This window comes from Alligator mississippiensis, chromosome 1 (assembly GCF_030867095.1).
Source record: "Alligator mississippiensis isolate rAllMis1 chromosome 1, rAllMis1, whole genome shotgun sequence".
NCBI lineage: Eukaryota > Metazoa > Chordata > Crocodylia > Alligatoridae > Alligator > Alligator mississippiensis.
In genome coordinates this window covers 221,084,256-221,101,001 of record NC_081824.1, presented here as the reverse complement: position 1 = coordinate 221,101,001, position 16,746 = coordinate 221,084,256, and the positions used below count along the sequence as shown (strand labels likewise).

Genomic DNA, 16,746 nt, shown 5'->3' with positions numbered 1-16,746 from the left:
AGGGCCATGCTTGTTTGGGCACGGCCTAAGTGTCAATCTTATACTGGTTTTTCTCAACACATCCAGAGTAACATTGCAAGCAGTACAGAACAGTCTGCCTCCATCTGTGTGCAAGGTCCCTGCAGGTTATTGCCTTACATGGTCCAGAGCTGAACCGTATTTGGCTCTCTTGGAGGATTTTTTCTCTGTGCTCATCCCTGCTCAATCCTCCTCAGGCTGCAGCATGTTGCAGCAGCATGTCTCTGGCTGCTTAAAAAACAGCACCAAACCACTCTCCCTTCCCTGACTGGCCCCAGACTGGCTCCCGGACTGAGCCTACATCACAGGCTCAGCCTCTAATTTGCCACCTCTACTCCTCCTCTCCCCCCTCCCATGCTTCAAGATTACAGGGCTTCCTGGCCTTTTCTCCGCTTGCCAGTAAGTTTTTTTTTTCTCCTGCAGTGAACCCGCCCAAATCACAAAGCTCATCACATTTCATGCAAAACACCTGGTTTTGCATTTCCTATCAAAGACACAAAATCGTGATTTCAGTAGGTCCTTACACATGTGCAGTGAGGGGATGGTCAGTATGCCTCCTGCCAGAGCTCTGCCTGCACACCCACTGATCAGCCTGGGTCCTGGAACAGGGAACCCTAACCCTGTTACTGAAAGACAGGGTGGTCCCTTTAAGTCCAAAACTGTCCAGTCATGGCTGGCTGGTCAAGTAGGGGTTAAGGCTCAAGCCCTGCCAGCCGGTCAGGTGACAGGAAGAGGAAGGCCAGGACCCTACAAATGGCAAGTGGAGAAGGCCAGAGGGGCAGCAGGGAGGTCGACTCCCAATGACCATGGTGCTGAGGCCACAGTCTCTGTCAGAAGACTGCACCACGTTGTGAGCCATCCTCATGATCATCTAAAGTAAGCAGGCATGTTGCCTCTCTTGTTTCTGTATTATCATTTTTCCATTATATGGCCTTAGAAACCTATGTTTTGTGTTGAATGTTCAGACCAGTGGTTTGGGTGAGGCTATTTGGGGAAGGAGGAGGCCTCATTGGGGCCCACTGCAGTGTGGGGACCCCAGCACCAGAGATGGCGCAATATTCAGGGGTGAGCTGACCCCAGTGCCACAGAGGGTGCAGGAGCCTGAGTGAGGTTTTTTTTGAGAGCTAGAGCCTGGGAGTCAAAGCCTAATTAGTAGGGTTTTTTTGACTGACAGGCCTAGCTAGAGAGAAAAGGGGTAGGCCCACAGCAGCTGAGACCCCAACATAAAGAGGAATTTACAACTACCATCTGCGAGGCTTGGGCTGTGGTGTAGGGGAGGAACAGAGCTGCAGATAGCACCCCCTGGCATTGGGGTATACAATAGGCAGACTCCCGCTTAATTAACAACAAGGCCTGGCAGGCGAGAAGGCAGGCAGTTGGTCCATATCAGGTGGGTGGGGCCACCAGTAGACGGGTTCCGAGCAGGCCACCCCGTTACAGCTCCCCATGCCATGAGTGCTCTGAGTTCACCAGATGCTCAGCACACATCCTGTACAACTCTATAGCCGCGTACAGATGAGCGAGCATGCGTCTGTTGTGGCGTTGCAAAACAGTTTGAAATGCTGCAAGAGGCACGGTGGGGATGAAAAAATGTTCCCCAAGCTGCATATTTGCAGCACAGGCTCTAATTCTGACACTGGTAAATCCTGGTATCAATAAAAAACATACAGGGATAAAGGAGTGTGCCCTGAGGCAACCAGAGGCTGGGACCTCCAAAGAGACTCTCTGGCACGCAGCCAGAGCATCTCTATGCCTGTCCCCTTCCCCTGCTGCTCCAGCATGCTGCCTCAGTGTGCTGGGGCAAATAGGAGTGGGGCAAAGCTGCAACATTGGCTCAGACCCAGGTGCTGTCCCAGGTAATTAGGGACGCGGGGGTGGGGGGACTGTGTGGGGGTGGAGGGTCTGTAGGAGTGGGGGGGACTGCTCCAGAGGGGTGGGTCCCCCACCCCCTGCATAGCCCACAGCCCCCCAGCACAGTGCACAGCACCTCTGCAGCAGCAACTGTCAGGGTGCTCATGCCTGCTTCTGGCAGAGACCCCCCGATGGCATGGGGCTGCCTCAGACCAGCGGCTGTACATGGCACCACCTGGCCCAGCCCATACACCCTCAGACAGAACCAGGCCAGCTCCTGCTGTTACCTGTGGCTTCTGGCGCCACATGCACGGGCTGCATGCCCTTGGGTGGGTACAGGTCCTGCCTGCATGAAGCCAGCCCGGCCTGACAGGAGGAGCTGGGCAGAGTCAGCTTGCTCCAAGTGGCACAATTTGCCCCACACCAAGGTGTATGTTCAAGCATGTCTGCTGATGCACAAATCTCCAGCACAAATTTGTGCTGCTGTTAACTGAGCTGCTGCAAGCGCATGTGCCTGCATGCGTGGATGTGCCCACAGGGTTTTTTATTGCTTCTGAAGAATCTGGTGTTCATCATCCACAGTGAAAGCAGGCTATTCAAAGGAAGATCCAGGGGAGCGTGGTGGTGGAGTCATACCCTCCTTCAGCTTTGCATGTGCACAGTGAGTTCTCTGAGCTCACCGAGAGGTCAGTGCGGGTCCTGCCAGAGTTCATCATACACAGTTAGCTCAAAAGGCATGTCCACACATGCAGGCACGTGTGCTTGCAGCCGCTCAAAAACCAGCGGCACAAATTTGTGCCAGAGATTTCTGCCTCAGCACAAGTGGCTGAACATGGACTTTGCTGTGGGGCAAGTTATGCCACTTGGGACAAACTGACCCTGTTAAGCTCTTCCCAGATCTTCAGCCAAGTGGAGCTAGAGGCTGGGGCCAGCACCTGCAGTATAAAAAGATGCCCTGATGCCCAGCTCAGGGCTACTATCTCTCAGGAACTTCTGGGACCCAGCCAGTTGGTATCTGGGGACACTAGCCCCTTGTGCCAGCTGGACTGCTGCAGTAGCCCTAACCTAAAGTGGCCCCTGCTCCCACTACCCACTGTAGCAGTCTGGCAGTGGGGGCTGCTGCCTGGCTGTGACCTGCTGCCACCTGATCTGTGGCCCCATAGCTGCGCACCTGCCAGATCCAGACAGGGACTGCACAGCTGCCTGAGCTGTGATATGGGCACTGCAGCACAGCTTCCTGCACTTCTGTGCCAGCTGTTAGAGGGCTGTGTCTGCACAGTTGGCCTTCATGCAGCACTGCTGTCATGTCTTCTGGTGCCCCTGCTCTGCCATCTGGGCAGCTATTGCCCAGAAGATGTGCTCGTTGTGATGGCCTGCTTTGAACTGTCAAAGCATGTCCTCCTGGCTCCACATGGCCAGCTCACCCACCTCATCTGCCCTCCAGTGGGGTCCCCAGGACTGGCCCTGGGCAGGCTCCTCTGTCCAGGCCTCACCACTTGACTCTCAAGCAGAGATCCTGGTGTTCCCTGTTTAAAAATTGAAAATTCTCTGATAAAAACCCAAATTCTTTCATTAAAATACCCAACATCCATGTTCTTCTGCAATTAAAATGAAACACCTCTATATATAGAGAGAGATCAGTTGGGCAATGTTTTATTGATATATTTACAACTTTAAAGCAATTTGGAAGCCTACTAGTGCCTCTATCATCATCATAAAAGGAATTCTAAATATCTATACACTTTGGCGTTTGCTTTTGGTTCTTTTAACATAGAAAAATCAGAGCTGCCTCTGCCCCCTTTGCTCACCACAATGTGGGGCACTGAGCAGCACCGCTTTGCTGGTGCCCTTCCCCTGTGCTTGCCCCTCACTCCCAATCCACAGCCCTACCAGTGCCCCTCATTCCTGACCTACAGACCCTGTCTGCACCCACTAACTGCCTCCCAGCAGCAGCTCCATCCCAGTATGAGTCCAGCTGTAGCTGTCCTACCCACTGCTTTGTGGCACTGAGTAGTGCCAGCCTTTCTGTTCTGCTCCCTGCACCTGTGCCCAGGCCCCAGCAATCCCCACGTTGTTCCTGGGAAGCCCTTGACTGGGGCTCAGGGACTGAGCCAAGCAAGCCCCTTTCCTCTCAGGCCAGGCTCCCCCTGCATAGGCTGCTCTAAGGAGGCAGCGGGACTCTGAGTCTGGCTCTGTCAGCCTCTCCTGACTAGAGCTCTCCCCCACCCCTGACCCCCATCTCTCTTTCTCTCACACACCCCCCTGCTGCTACTTCCACCCCTGCCCCCAGCGCATCACACCCACGTGGTTTCTGGGACCAGGAGCACCCCCAAGCTGAGGCTGTATGTCCCAGTTGCCCCTGAAGCTGTGGCTCTCACCAACAGGTCCCATCCCATCTGGCAGCTGAGCACACAGGGAGTGAGGTTTGTCAGGGGAGGGGGCAGATTTTGGGGGGGAAGGGGTGTGGGAGGGTTTGTGGGTAGGTGTAGGGGTGGGTGTAGGATTTGTGGGGGTTAGGTTTGTGGGAGCAGTGGGCTTGTGTGGGGTTTTGGAGTTTGTGGGTGTGGGGTCTGTGGGTGGGTATGTGGGTGGTGGGTTGTGGGGTGCTTTGGGGGTGTGGAGTTAATGGGTGTATTGTGGGGGGAGTTGTTGGGGGACTGTGTGGGGGTGGGGGGACTGTGTGGGGAGGGGAAAGACTATGTGGAAGAGATGGGCCCCCCCACCCCATCTTCCACACAGTGCACAGCCCTCCCACAGCAGCAGCAGCAGCCATTGAGGCACTCATGGCCATTCCTGGCAGACACCCCCAGCAGCTGCACATGGCAGCAGCCCAGACTGGCTGGCACGCACCCTCAAACAGGAGCCAACCACTCATGCTGTCACTCACAGTGCCTGGCACCACATGCCAGAGCTGTGCATTCTTGGGCCATCCTGGTTCCATGGAGGCAGGACCCAACCAAGCCCCAGGGTGTGCAACTCTGGCATGGAGTGCTGGGAGCCATGGGTGACACATTAGCAGCTGGGTTCTGCCTGTGGGTGTGCGCCAGCAGGTCCAGGCTGGCACCATGTGCAGCCACTGGGGGTCTCTGTCACGAGTGTCCCAATGGCCACTGCTGCTGCTGCACTACATGGGAAGGAAGGCAGAGGACCCACCCCTCCCACACAGTTCCTCCCACCCCCACATTCCCCCCCACACCCACGTCCCTGCTTACTTGGCACATAGTCTGGGTCGATCCGCTGCTGCAGCCTTGTCCCACTCCTATTTGCTCCAGCATGCTGGGGCAGCAAGGGCATGGGGCAGCCATGGAGATGCTCTGGCCACGTGCTTCAGGTTGCTTCAGGGTGTTTGGGGGGTTTTTTGATACCAGGATTTCCCAGTACCAAAATTCCCAGTGTGCCTCTTATGGCATCTCAAACTGTTTTGAGATGCTGCAATAGGCATGTGCTCACTTGTCTGGACATGGCCTGTGAGTCAAGACTGATCACATTGATTTCAATTAACATTTTGCTATTGACTTTAAGAGAGCCAGGATTTTGCCTCACAATACCTTTCCAAGACATATGATCTTCTAATTGTAGGTAATCAATACCCACTGAAGAATCTTTCCATTGACACCCATGGGCTTTGGAATAGCCCCAAAGTGGTTGGCTTGTATCCTAAAGTCTGAGGGTTAAAATCCCTTGGTCATTATTTATCCTAAGGTAAAAAAAGGTGCTACAGCCCAGATGTCAGATGAAAATACTAAAATAGTAAGGATAGCATGTGATCGTAGCTATGAGATAGTCCAAGGAATACACAATAAGTGAGGTATTTTGGGTAATATCTTTTATTGGACCAACTGGTCCTTTGTAAACAATGAATTTCAATCTCTCCCATCTTGTAGTAGGGTTGGAGTGTTATTGTAGTTGTGATGGTCCACCAAAAGAGGAAAGCAGAGCCTGAGCTGAAGAAGGAATTGGAAAAGACACATTTCAGCATGTGTACATGCACTTCTCCCTAAGGTGCAAAATACTCACTGGTATAAACAGTAGCTCAGTGAGAAGCCACATGACCCAAATTGTTTGTTTGAATTCTTGTGTAGATTCAGCACCCAGCTCCTAAGCCAAAGCAAACTGGTGAAACTCTGACTTCAGCAAACAGGCCTCTGTTTTTTTATAGTTTCCCTGGATCATGTAATCCTCACCCAAAACACCAACAATCTTTTTTCTGTAAGTGTTTTGCCTCCCGTGAGAATCCAATTGAGAATTACTATTTAGCTGATACCAGAGCTCTTTAGATGAGGACAGCTTTTTGTAAATGTATGTGTGTCAGGTCTATCTTTTTGTTTTTAACTGTATTGACTCAGTTTACCAAATTTAAAAAACAAAAAAATTAACATTTAAAGATACATTCAATCACTTAAGGTGCATATAAAACAGGTCGCTGTCTTCCAACTCAGTGTTCCCTTTACCTGAGTCAGTGTCCACAGCAGAGTCCTGCATTCTTTTCTTCTCTTCCTTTCAGTCTCTTGACAGATCTTTTACATTTCATAGTTGATATCAAGCTTCTGTGCTTCTTCCTCACTATATGTAAGCTGCTTAATGATTTATCGCCCCCCACCACCCACCCAGCACTGATCTTTTTCCTTGCAGTTCTGAACAAAGCATGCTATCTTCTGCCCATCTCTGCTTTTAGATTTTGAATTCATGCCAAATTTGTTCTTACTATCAGCTCACAGAACGTGTACTATCCTTCAGCATTCAAAAACGTTTCTCAAACTTTCTGGTTTGGAAGCAGAGGAAGATTCTTTTTCAGCAAATTCCAAGAACTACCACCAAGAGGTGGAAGTTTTACCAACATAAATACCTTTACACTAGTATAGCAGTGTCCTCACTTATGGTTGTACTGTACAGTTTCAAACTAATATAGTTAAATTGATATAAAAATTGTTAGTGGATCAGCCCTTAATAACTGGTTGAGGCTAAAAAGCAAGGGGGAGCGGTTTTGGTGATATATTTTATTGGGCCAAACATACAGCTGGGAAAGATGTTAGATGAGCTTTCAGGTACAAAGTTCCCTTCTTCACTTTTTAGCCCTGGGCCTAAAAAGACAGAAATAGTTATAGTGAGCACTTTTATACATGCTCCAAGGGTGGGCGCGTGGCTGCTTTAATTAGAGCGGCTCCAAGGGTCACTCTAATTAAAGAACTGCAGTGTCTCCTGTATCAGTGTCCCCATGCTTCAAAATGGTGGCGGGAGCACTTGAACTAAAGCTTGTTCAACAAGCTTTAGTTCAAGCATCCCCACTGCCATTTTGAAGCACAGAGATGCTGATACATGAGACAGAGGCTAATTCCCATGCTCCAGCAGACTCAGTTAATCGAGTCTGCTCTGATGCGCTGTAATTACAGTGCATTGGAGCAGCCTCCCAACACATCTACAGGCACCCAGTAAGAATATTTAAACCTAATTCAGCAACTGTATGCAAAAACTAAAATTAAAAAAAACACTTTGTGCATGAAATTTTAGGATGGCAGCTGTTAATCTACAGAAGGCAGGAAATTCAGAGTTAACGTTCCCAGGGCCGGCACAAGCCAGAATGCCAGGATAAAAACCAGTGCAACTTTCAAGTGCTCTGAATTCAGAATTCAAATGATCAGATTTTGGGGTTTTATTTGCCTTCTGCTTTTGAGTCTGCAGGGTTCGTTTTCTCAAACATAGTCTTCAACCAGGGGGCTAGAAACGTTCTTTAAAAAAAAGAATAAAAAAAAGAGATTCTTACATAATCACATGAGTTCAAGAGCTGAGAAAAACACCCAAGATTGTGAGACTTACAGTATCCTGAGAATCAACCATTCAGTAAGTCACAAAAACATACCAGCACAGCCTTGTAAGTGGTTGTACATTATAGGTTAAAAATGGGCATAGGTCAAACTGTGCGGATAACCTGGAGAGGGTCCAGAGAAGGGCCACTCGTATGGTTAAGGGCCTGCAGACCAAGCCCTACGATGAGAGACTAGAGAACCTGGACCTTTTCAGCCTCCGCAAGAGAAGGTTGAGAGGCGACCTTGTGGCTGCCTATAAGTTCATCACGGGGGCACAGAAGGGAATTGGTGAGGTTTTATTCACCAAGGCGCCCCCAGGGGTTACAAGAAACAATGGCCACAAGCTAGCAGAGAGCAGATTTAGATTGGACATTAGGAGGAACTTCTTCACAGTTCGAGTGGCCAAGGTCTGGAACGGGCTCCCAAGGGAGGTGGTGCTCTCCCCTACCCTGGAGGTCTTCAAAAGGAGGTTAGATAACCATCTAGCTGGGATAATCTAGACCCAGCACTCTTTCCTGCCTATGCAGGGGGTCGGACTCAATGATCTGTTGAGGTCCCTTCCGACCCTAACATCTATGAATCTATAGTCAATTCAAAGCAGTCAGCGGGCACATCTACATGTGCATTAATGTGTCGTAATTATGACATGTTAAGTTTAGTACCTGCAAGAACAAGTACTAACTTAATGTGCTGCAATCAGTGCTACTGCACAGTAGTACTGATGCATGTCTTTTATGTGACATTAATGTGCAGTAAACGAATTCTACTGTGCATTAGCACATTAGCGTGGCTTTCTCCATGACATGCTAATGTGCAGTAGAATTAGTCTACTGTGCTTCTAGTGTCATTTGTAGACACACCCAGAGGCATGAATCTAAAGACAGATTTGGATTTGTTTTGTGGCAGGAAAGTAGATTTGGACACCCTGCCCCACACCAGATCCACAAATAAATAAATAAATAAAGTCAAACGGGAGTAACTGGCAAACCATGTTCTTTTCTCCTTGAAAGAAAGATCTGCCAAACTGTTTGAACCAAGCTTTTTCTCTTCAAACAGGCATAACTGAGCTCCCTGTCCTCAACAAAATGAAGAATAACTTTATTTAGGGTTACCGTACATCCATGTTTTCCCAGACATGTCCTCTTTTTGGATCCCCCAATCTCCGTCTGGGTGGTTTATTAAAATATCAACAAATGTCCGGGATTATGCCCTGCCTCTGCTCAGCATCAAAGTCTTTCCTGACACTTTCCAGTTTGCTCCAGCAAGGCGCTACTTGGAGCTGGAGTCAGTGGGGCAGAGCGATTGGGGGTGGGGGCATCACATGGGTCTGCTTGCAAGCCTTGGCAGTTGCAGGCAGGAAAGGCTTGGGGACTGTGGGGGGAGGAATGGGGGTATGTGTGTGCGTGTGTGCGCCAGCACCGGGGCTGCAGCATGGAGGTGCATGGGCTGCAGGGCTGTGGTGGCCAGGGGGCTGCAGGTCAGGAATGAGGGGCACCAGAAGGGCTGGTGGGGCAAGGGGTGCAGGTCAGGAGTGTGGGGCACCGGCAATGCTGGGTGTGTATCCTTACGGCACAGTTTGCTCTTGTTTGACACAGAAATGTTTTAGATGTATTTTGTCAGGGTACCTTAATACCATTGTTGGCAATGGGGTTCTAAATCATTTTGGTTTGAATTTCCATAACATAATTTCAAAAAGTTATTTTTGCATGTTTTTTTCCCCATGTGGAAACTGCTTTAGATAAGGAGGATTTACTAAATTGAATTAGACTTGAATCAAATAAATAAAAATCTCTTTAAAGGAAAAGGAAAAGAACAAACCTTGCGGTACTTCATATTCTTTAAAACAAAACAAAAAATCTTGACTCCCAATTGTTTTTCACTAACTTTTTGTCATTTTGTTTAAAGTTTTGCAGGTGTGAATCCTCATCTTCCAGACATCTGGACATCAGGCACTTTCAGCATTTCTTCAGGCCTGACAGAATCATCAGCAACAAACATCAGTGAGAGCCAGCCATTTTCCTTGTAAAAAAAACTCGAGTCTCTGCACAGTTCAAGGGCAGTAGAGGTTCTTCCACTGACTTGAATGAAAGCAGAATCAAGACTAAATGCTGGCACAGTGGCACTTAAATCCATTATGAGACAAACAAACAGATCCTTTGAATTGAAAGTTTCATCTCTTGTGTGCCAGTTGTTATGCAAAGCAGGTGTCAATTGAACCTTTTCCTGTCTGCAACACTTAAAAAGCAGCATGTTGTAGTTAAATCCACTTGTAAATGAAGCTTAGCCAGTTGTAGCTTCTTACAGAAGCAACCGCCTGCAGATCTGTTAAAAAATCCTACCGGATTTTGGACATCAGCAGTCAAAAAAGGGTTAATTCTCTGCATCCTTCTCCAGAACAACAGTTCATTTGGGGCTTTTGTTCCCCCTTGTTTAACAAAGTTTTCTTTCATTTCTCCATATAGAGTAAAAGACAAAATCTTCCTAAACAAGAGTTTTATCCTACATGAGTTGAAGTCAGTTTATTTGTAAATCATTGGAAAGAATTTCCTTTCATAATGGGCCCAACCACAAACTTTCTTTTCTTTTTTTTGAGCCAATAATCTTTTCTACCACCTGCATTGTGGATTTAGCACTCAAAATTGCCTTAGAGGTTTCAAGTGTCCCTAAAGAGATAAGCATGAAACCAAACAGTGAAAGGCCTTATTGGGTTGAACAGACTGATGAACTATGAACAAAAAAGAATCTTCTTTCATGTTAAGATAATTCAGTATAAAAAGGAAAATGGATCAGAAATGTCTGAAATATGACTAGTCCACTGAATGCCAAATAACTGAAACAGGTTCCAGCAATGAGTGATCCTGTTACATGTATTATGTTTGATCATTTAAGGCTAAATCTTTTCTCAGCATTTACTTACTTACCCCTCCTACTAGCAATAAATAGTCCAGTTGGCTCTAATGAAAATCTAAACTGAATAATGGCTTCACTATGTGATCCTTACTGCACCAAGGTGTTAGCAATGAAAAATAAAAATTATCAGTTGTTAGTGAACCTCTTAGCTGACAGGACAAAAGTTATATTGCCTTTCTTGTCACATTTTATTCCTAACATGGTGTTGTCACTATGACAATAGTGAGAAGCAGGAAAAGGTCCCACATAACAAATATCTCATTTGAGTTGGACAGTTGGTTTGGCCTACACTGATTTCCCAGATAATACTTTCAAAGGCCCACTGTCGAGGCTGCTGAGGCTATGCTTCCATTCCAAGCTGTACTCTCCTTACCTCTGTAATGACAAGCCTACACACATGCTTTTCAGAAGTGCATTGGTGCAAAAAGATCTGCACCTCCACAGTGCAGCTCCCCAGATGGATCACAGAGCTTTTACTTCTTTGGGGATGAGGATCATGAATCACAACACAGCGGGCACAACTGCACATACATAAAGGTACTTTTTCTAATGCATTAAATGTAATACCTTCAATATGAGGTACTAAATAAAGGCTCATTAGGCTGCCTTAATGTGTAGTAACAAATGCGCACAGTATTTAGGTGATGCTTAATGTGAAGTAGCCTATTTTACTGAGCATTAGTGGAATTGCACTAATGCTGATTTTTACATGACATTTTAATGCTTAGTAAAATAGGCTACAGCACATGAAAGCACATGTGTAAACATGCCCAGTAAGTTCTAGCACAGTAATGCTAATTTGGTTACTGCTCTGATGCATTTTGGTTATCCTCCAACTGCCTTTTTCCACTGTTTTAAACCCCTTCTCTGGCTAGCTGCTCTGTATAATAGCATGGTTCTAGGATGGTGGTGACTGGATCTCCCTTCCCTGTTTAAATACTGGCATGAAGTCAGTTTTGTTTCTTTGCACTCATATGCTCTGCATTCAACATATATATCGTGTCTGGTCATTGTACCTCCAGTTGAAGGCCTGCTGAGGTCCAGCACTTCCTCACTTCTTGGGATTTCTGACTTCCATTATATAGTTGAGAGCATGCAGCATCAAAGTGATCAGCTTGTTTTACAGTTGAAATGCTTAAAATAGGATGGAAGAGAACAGTTTTGTAAGAATTGAGAAAGTTGAATAAAAGATTCTCAGTTACTCTGCTTTGTTGCTTTAGTTGGTGTCATACCTATTTAAAAACTAATTTCAAATGCAACCAGTTACATGGCAGTAAGGATTCTACCATGTTCACTATTATTTCTTAGTTTATTACCATATTTCATAGGACCTTATTGTACCAGAGGCTGTGAAGAAGCTGTCCAGTGCCCCAGAGAGCCATGGGACCAAAAATAACAGGTCCCCACTGTGCTAAGGTCTGAACAAACACATATCCCAGAATGACAGTCCCCACAGTAAGGAATAGTTCCTAATTCTGTTACTAATTGCTTAAAGGGCAATTACTAGTTATTATTTGTGTAATTCTCTCTATGTATTGGACTAGATCCTCAGCTGCTGTAAATTACTAATAGCAATGTGGGGCTTTAAACTGCTATTACAACTGGCTCTCTCAATATTAATAAAAACACTCTTAGCCCAATTTTCCACTCTCTGGCACAAGTTAAATGCTTATGTAATAGCACTGGTTTAAATGTAAGTCAAATAGCCTAAGTCTGGTATAAAGTGTGTCCAACCAAAGTAAAACAACTAAAAATATTAAGGCAATAGAGATACGTGCAAACTTAAATAGACTTTGGCTTAGACCACACTAGCTACTCTCCGCCTATTTCTATTGGATGTTCCAGTGCTGTATGTTAGGCTGTAATAAATTACATTATCTGAGCAGATTGTCACACTCACCACATGATAAATATTGACTTTATATTGGAGATCTTAATCTGCATCTCAACAAATAAGTGCCTTAAAAACCTGTCACTGGAAGTAGATCATGTACAAACATTTCTAGATGAGGTTTAACAACTGCCCTCTGGATCTGACTCCAGGAATTCTAGTCTCTGATAGTGACCAGTACCAGATGCTTTTAGAGACAGATTTCAGAACCCAGTGTGGGCAGATGGAAGCTAAAATGTTCCCCAGGTTAGATTATTTTGGGATGCATTAGCTAAGTCTCTCCATGATTGCAAAGGCACCTCACATTATAGAGCCTGTGAGATGAAATAATTTCTTGGAAATGTTTACTGAAGATAGAGGAAACTTTTGTGAAATGTAAATTTATTTACAACAAATGCTGGAAAGATTTTAAAGGGTTTGGTTCTAAATTGAGCTGTGTAGATCCAAGAACTTCAGTATAATTTGGATATCTAGCCTGTAAGGAATAGGTTTTGAATAAAATTTTTATTGGATTTGTATAATTTTAACTAGACAAAACAACATAAAAAAGCTCCAATAATATCAACTTGCAAGTAAACTAACAGATTTAGTAAGATAAACAGTTTAATAAATACCCCTACAGAATGTGTAATTCTATATATCTTGGTCTACTCTTCACTCTTCACTTGCTGAAGAGCAGAATAGACTCAGGGTGCTATGTTGATTTACTCCAGCTAAATACTTGGACTAAACAGACTCATCTGCTCCAACTAATGCAGAGCCATTACCTAAGTGAAAAATCAACACATTTCTAACAGGATAGATTAACTTGGAGCCATGATGCAATAATCTACATTTCCCTTCATTTTTTGTGTGTGATTAAAGATTTTCTACAAAGGGTACAATTAAGATTTCTTAGCAGATAGGAATGTCCCACATATTCCCTAGCTGCAAAATCTCCCTTTGCCCACCCTACGTATTGCAGAACTGTTGTCCACTCTTTGAGATGGGAATTGTATTTTTTAAAATTAAGTTTCTGACCTTCATAAGCACAAAGATAACCTTGAAAATGAAGCCAATTGTAAAACAAGGAATTGATGTTTTCCCTGAGTCCGTGAACAGGTAGAGACAATAGGTCTGAAAGATATAAATTGCCCTTTCATCTCGATAAGCTTTTTTACCCTAGTGTCAACAACATTACCTAGTTCACTTCTGACCATCTTAGCAGAAACCTTCTTGAGTTTAGGGGTAAAAGTTTCAAAAGCATACTAATTATTTAGGAGTTTCTAAGGGTCAGGAGTATATAGACCAGTTACTGGAAAGAAGCAAGGTGTGGTGTTTACCTATAGCATACTAATTATTCTACAATAACTGCTCATGTGCACACTCTTACCTCATGGTAAATGAAAGGCAGGGTATCCAACTTTCATGGAAGGCTGAACTTCCTTACATTTACCAACATTTAAAAGTATGCACACAAACAGGCTGGCTGATAGAGCGTAAGTACATATCCTTTGCAAAAACGTGTCCATGTGCTCAAGTCTCAAGTAATTTAGACACTTTTAGGAGCCTCACTAGTCCAAATGTAAAAGATTTATAGGTGTAACTTTCACTTAAAGATGTGAATTTTGCTTATTCACACAGGGTAGACCTACAGACAAAGGTATGTTTTTAAAAGGGGAAAGGGAGTTGCCACTCAGGGGTGATCATGAGCTACTACGACACAACAGTTTTTCAGTGTAAGCAAGCTAAGTCCCTATAACTTAACCCTGAATAAAACTGAGTTGAAGTTGCAACGCTTTTACTACATTGTATTGATACAGCAGCATGTAGACTGGAGTGGATCCAGGATTTTCCAAAGGGAAGTACAGAGGCAGCAGCAGTTCTGGAGCTTCCCTGCTCCTCCGCATCCCTCCCACCCACCACCCCCAATACACGCAGTGGGAAAAGCACCAAGAGGAAGGGAGGGAGGGATTTTCATCTGTTTTAGGGTCTTAAAGAGGTCCCCAGAGGCTCCGCTGTGCATTCCAGTCCAAAAGTGGGGGGGAGTGCAGTCACAGCACTGCACCCTCTTGCAATCCATCCCTGCATGTGGATGCAGCAGTTACATCCTAACAGTTTAAAGCCAGATCATTTGATACCAATATAATTGTTACATCTCTCTTTACCCTTACTATCACTACCAGTTTTTCTGACATAGATACATCAGTGAGTAATGTGAAAAAATCACAAGCCATAGCTCATATATTTATGCCAGCAATGCTCCTGGTGTGGATGTAGCTATACCAGCAAAAGAGGACTTTGGTCAACTTAGCCTGTAGTGTTTGTTCAGATGATATACCTAAACCAGAAGAAAAATCCTTTGTGAGGTCACTAGGGGGCTCTGCCAACAGCTATGGTAACAGAAGCTCCATAAGTTAGACAGGCTCAGAATTCAATCAGTAAAAGATCTAGTGCAAAGGCAGCTGTACCAGCATAAAGTAGGATTATAGCTAGTTATACTTCCAGAGCACTTTTACAATAGTATAATTTGCTCACATTAAGGGAGTTTTGTTGGTTTAAATATGTCACTACAGCTAGAGAAGAAAACCTTCCCAGGATATAAGTCCTCAGTCTCATGACTAAGTTCAGCACAGGTGAGGCCTCATCTGAAGTACTGTGTTCAGTTTTGGGCCCCTCTCCCTTCCCCCATCCTCCCACTACAGGATGGATGTGGACAAATTGGAGAGAGTCCAGAGGAGGGCTGGGGGACATGACTTATGAGGAAAAACTGAGAGAACTGGGCTTATTTAGTCTAGAGAAGAGGAGACTTAATAGCAACCTTCATCTACCTGACGGGTGGTTCGTAGACTGTTCTCAGTGATGGCAGGTGACAGAACAAGGAGCAATGGTCTCAAGCTGCAGCAAGGGAAGTTCAGGTTAGATATTAGGAAGAATTTTCTCACTAGGAGGGTAGTAAAACACTGGAACAGGTTACCCAGAGAGGTGGTGGAATATCCTTCCTTAGAGTTTTTTAAGACCCAGCTAGACAAAGCTTTGGCTGGGATGACATAGTTGGGGATGATCGTGCTTTGAGCAGGGAGTTGGACTAAAGGACCTCCTGAGGTCCCTTCCAACCCTCATTTTCGATGATTCTCAGTTCCTAAGACACTTGAAAAAATTACACCTAATGTGTTTATCCCCAGATCCCAGACTGCTGTCCCCTGACAAATAGATGTCATAGATGTTTAAGGTTGGAAGGGGCCTTGGTAGATCATCGAGTCCAACCCCCTGCCCTGGGCAGGAAAAAATGCTACAGTGCAACTCCATACCATCAGTACAGAAATGTGCACCCTTTTGAAAACCGTATTGAACATGTGGTAGTGAGTACAATGAACAGAATTTAGTATTAAAAAAATAAATACCGCTGAGAATATTGCACTGAATGGAGTTCCTTCTTTCCAAATCTCTTAAATCATGCCAGTCAGGAAAAATCTGCGCTTTTGTAAAATCTGTGCTATTGATTGCCTCTGTTTCCAGTCTATCAGAGAAGAGACTACAAAATGAGAAGATTTTGCCACAGAGTTGAGGTCTAGCTTGCAGCATAGTACATTGCAGCAAAGGCTTCACTGAGGGTCATTGATATGAGGGACACAAGAAAAATAGATTCCAGGAGTTGACAAATCTTTTTTTAAAAGACTGTGATCATTGTTCACGTTGTAATTTATCATGTTAAAGGGACAATGCGTCATTAAAGAGAGTTAAACTGCCTTCAGGGGAAGTGGGTTTGGTTTTTTTCGTTTGTTTGTTTTGGGGGGGAGGTTGTTTTTATTTAAAAAAAAAAAAAAAAGAAACTTGTACCAGTATGTGCATCTACAAAGCTTTCAGCTAAAAAAGGTCCAGCTAGAAGCTAATCAGCCATTCTGTCTCCTGTCTGCTGATCTGCTGGCTTGGGAGGGGGAAGGAGGTGGGCAAACAAACAGGCATTAAATTGTATAGGCAGAAGTCAGTCAGGTATTCTGTGATAAGAGGCAAACAAGATGATGAGCTAAAAAGCAAAAGGCCTGTGGGGAAGCCATGGAACAAGCAGAGAAAGGTATAGCCATCTGTCTCAACCTAGTCTAGCTCAATGCTTACACAGAGCAGAGGTCACCCCTGACTAGAATAACCCCTGACTAGAATAATAAGATTCATTCACAAATAATCTACAGAGATTTAGGATGAAATCCTGGCTCTGCTGAAGTCAATGAGAGCTTTGCCAATGACATCTGTGGGGCCAGAGTTTTATCACAGAGAGTTTTAATGCAACCCTGA

General features: G+C 45.2%; 1 long non-coding RNA gene across 1 annotated transcript; it reads left to right on the top strand.

The window, feature by feature from the left end:
* The first annotated feature begins 605 nt into the window (after window positions 1–605).
* LOC132250075 (uncharacterized) lies at window positions 606–10,724 on the top strand. The gene is made up of 2 exons (XR_009461663.1): window positions 606–894; window positions 9,579–10,724. It is a non-coding gene; the product is annotated as an uncharacterized LOC132250075 (long non-coding RNA).
* The last annotated feature ends 6,022 nt before the right edge of the window (window positions 10,725–16,746 follow it).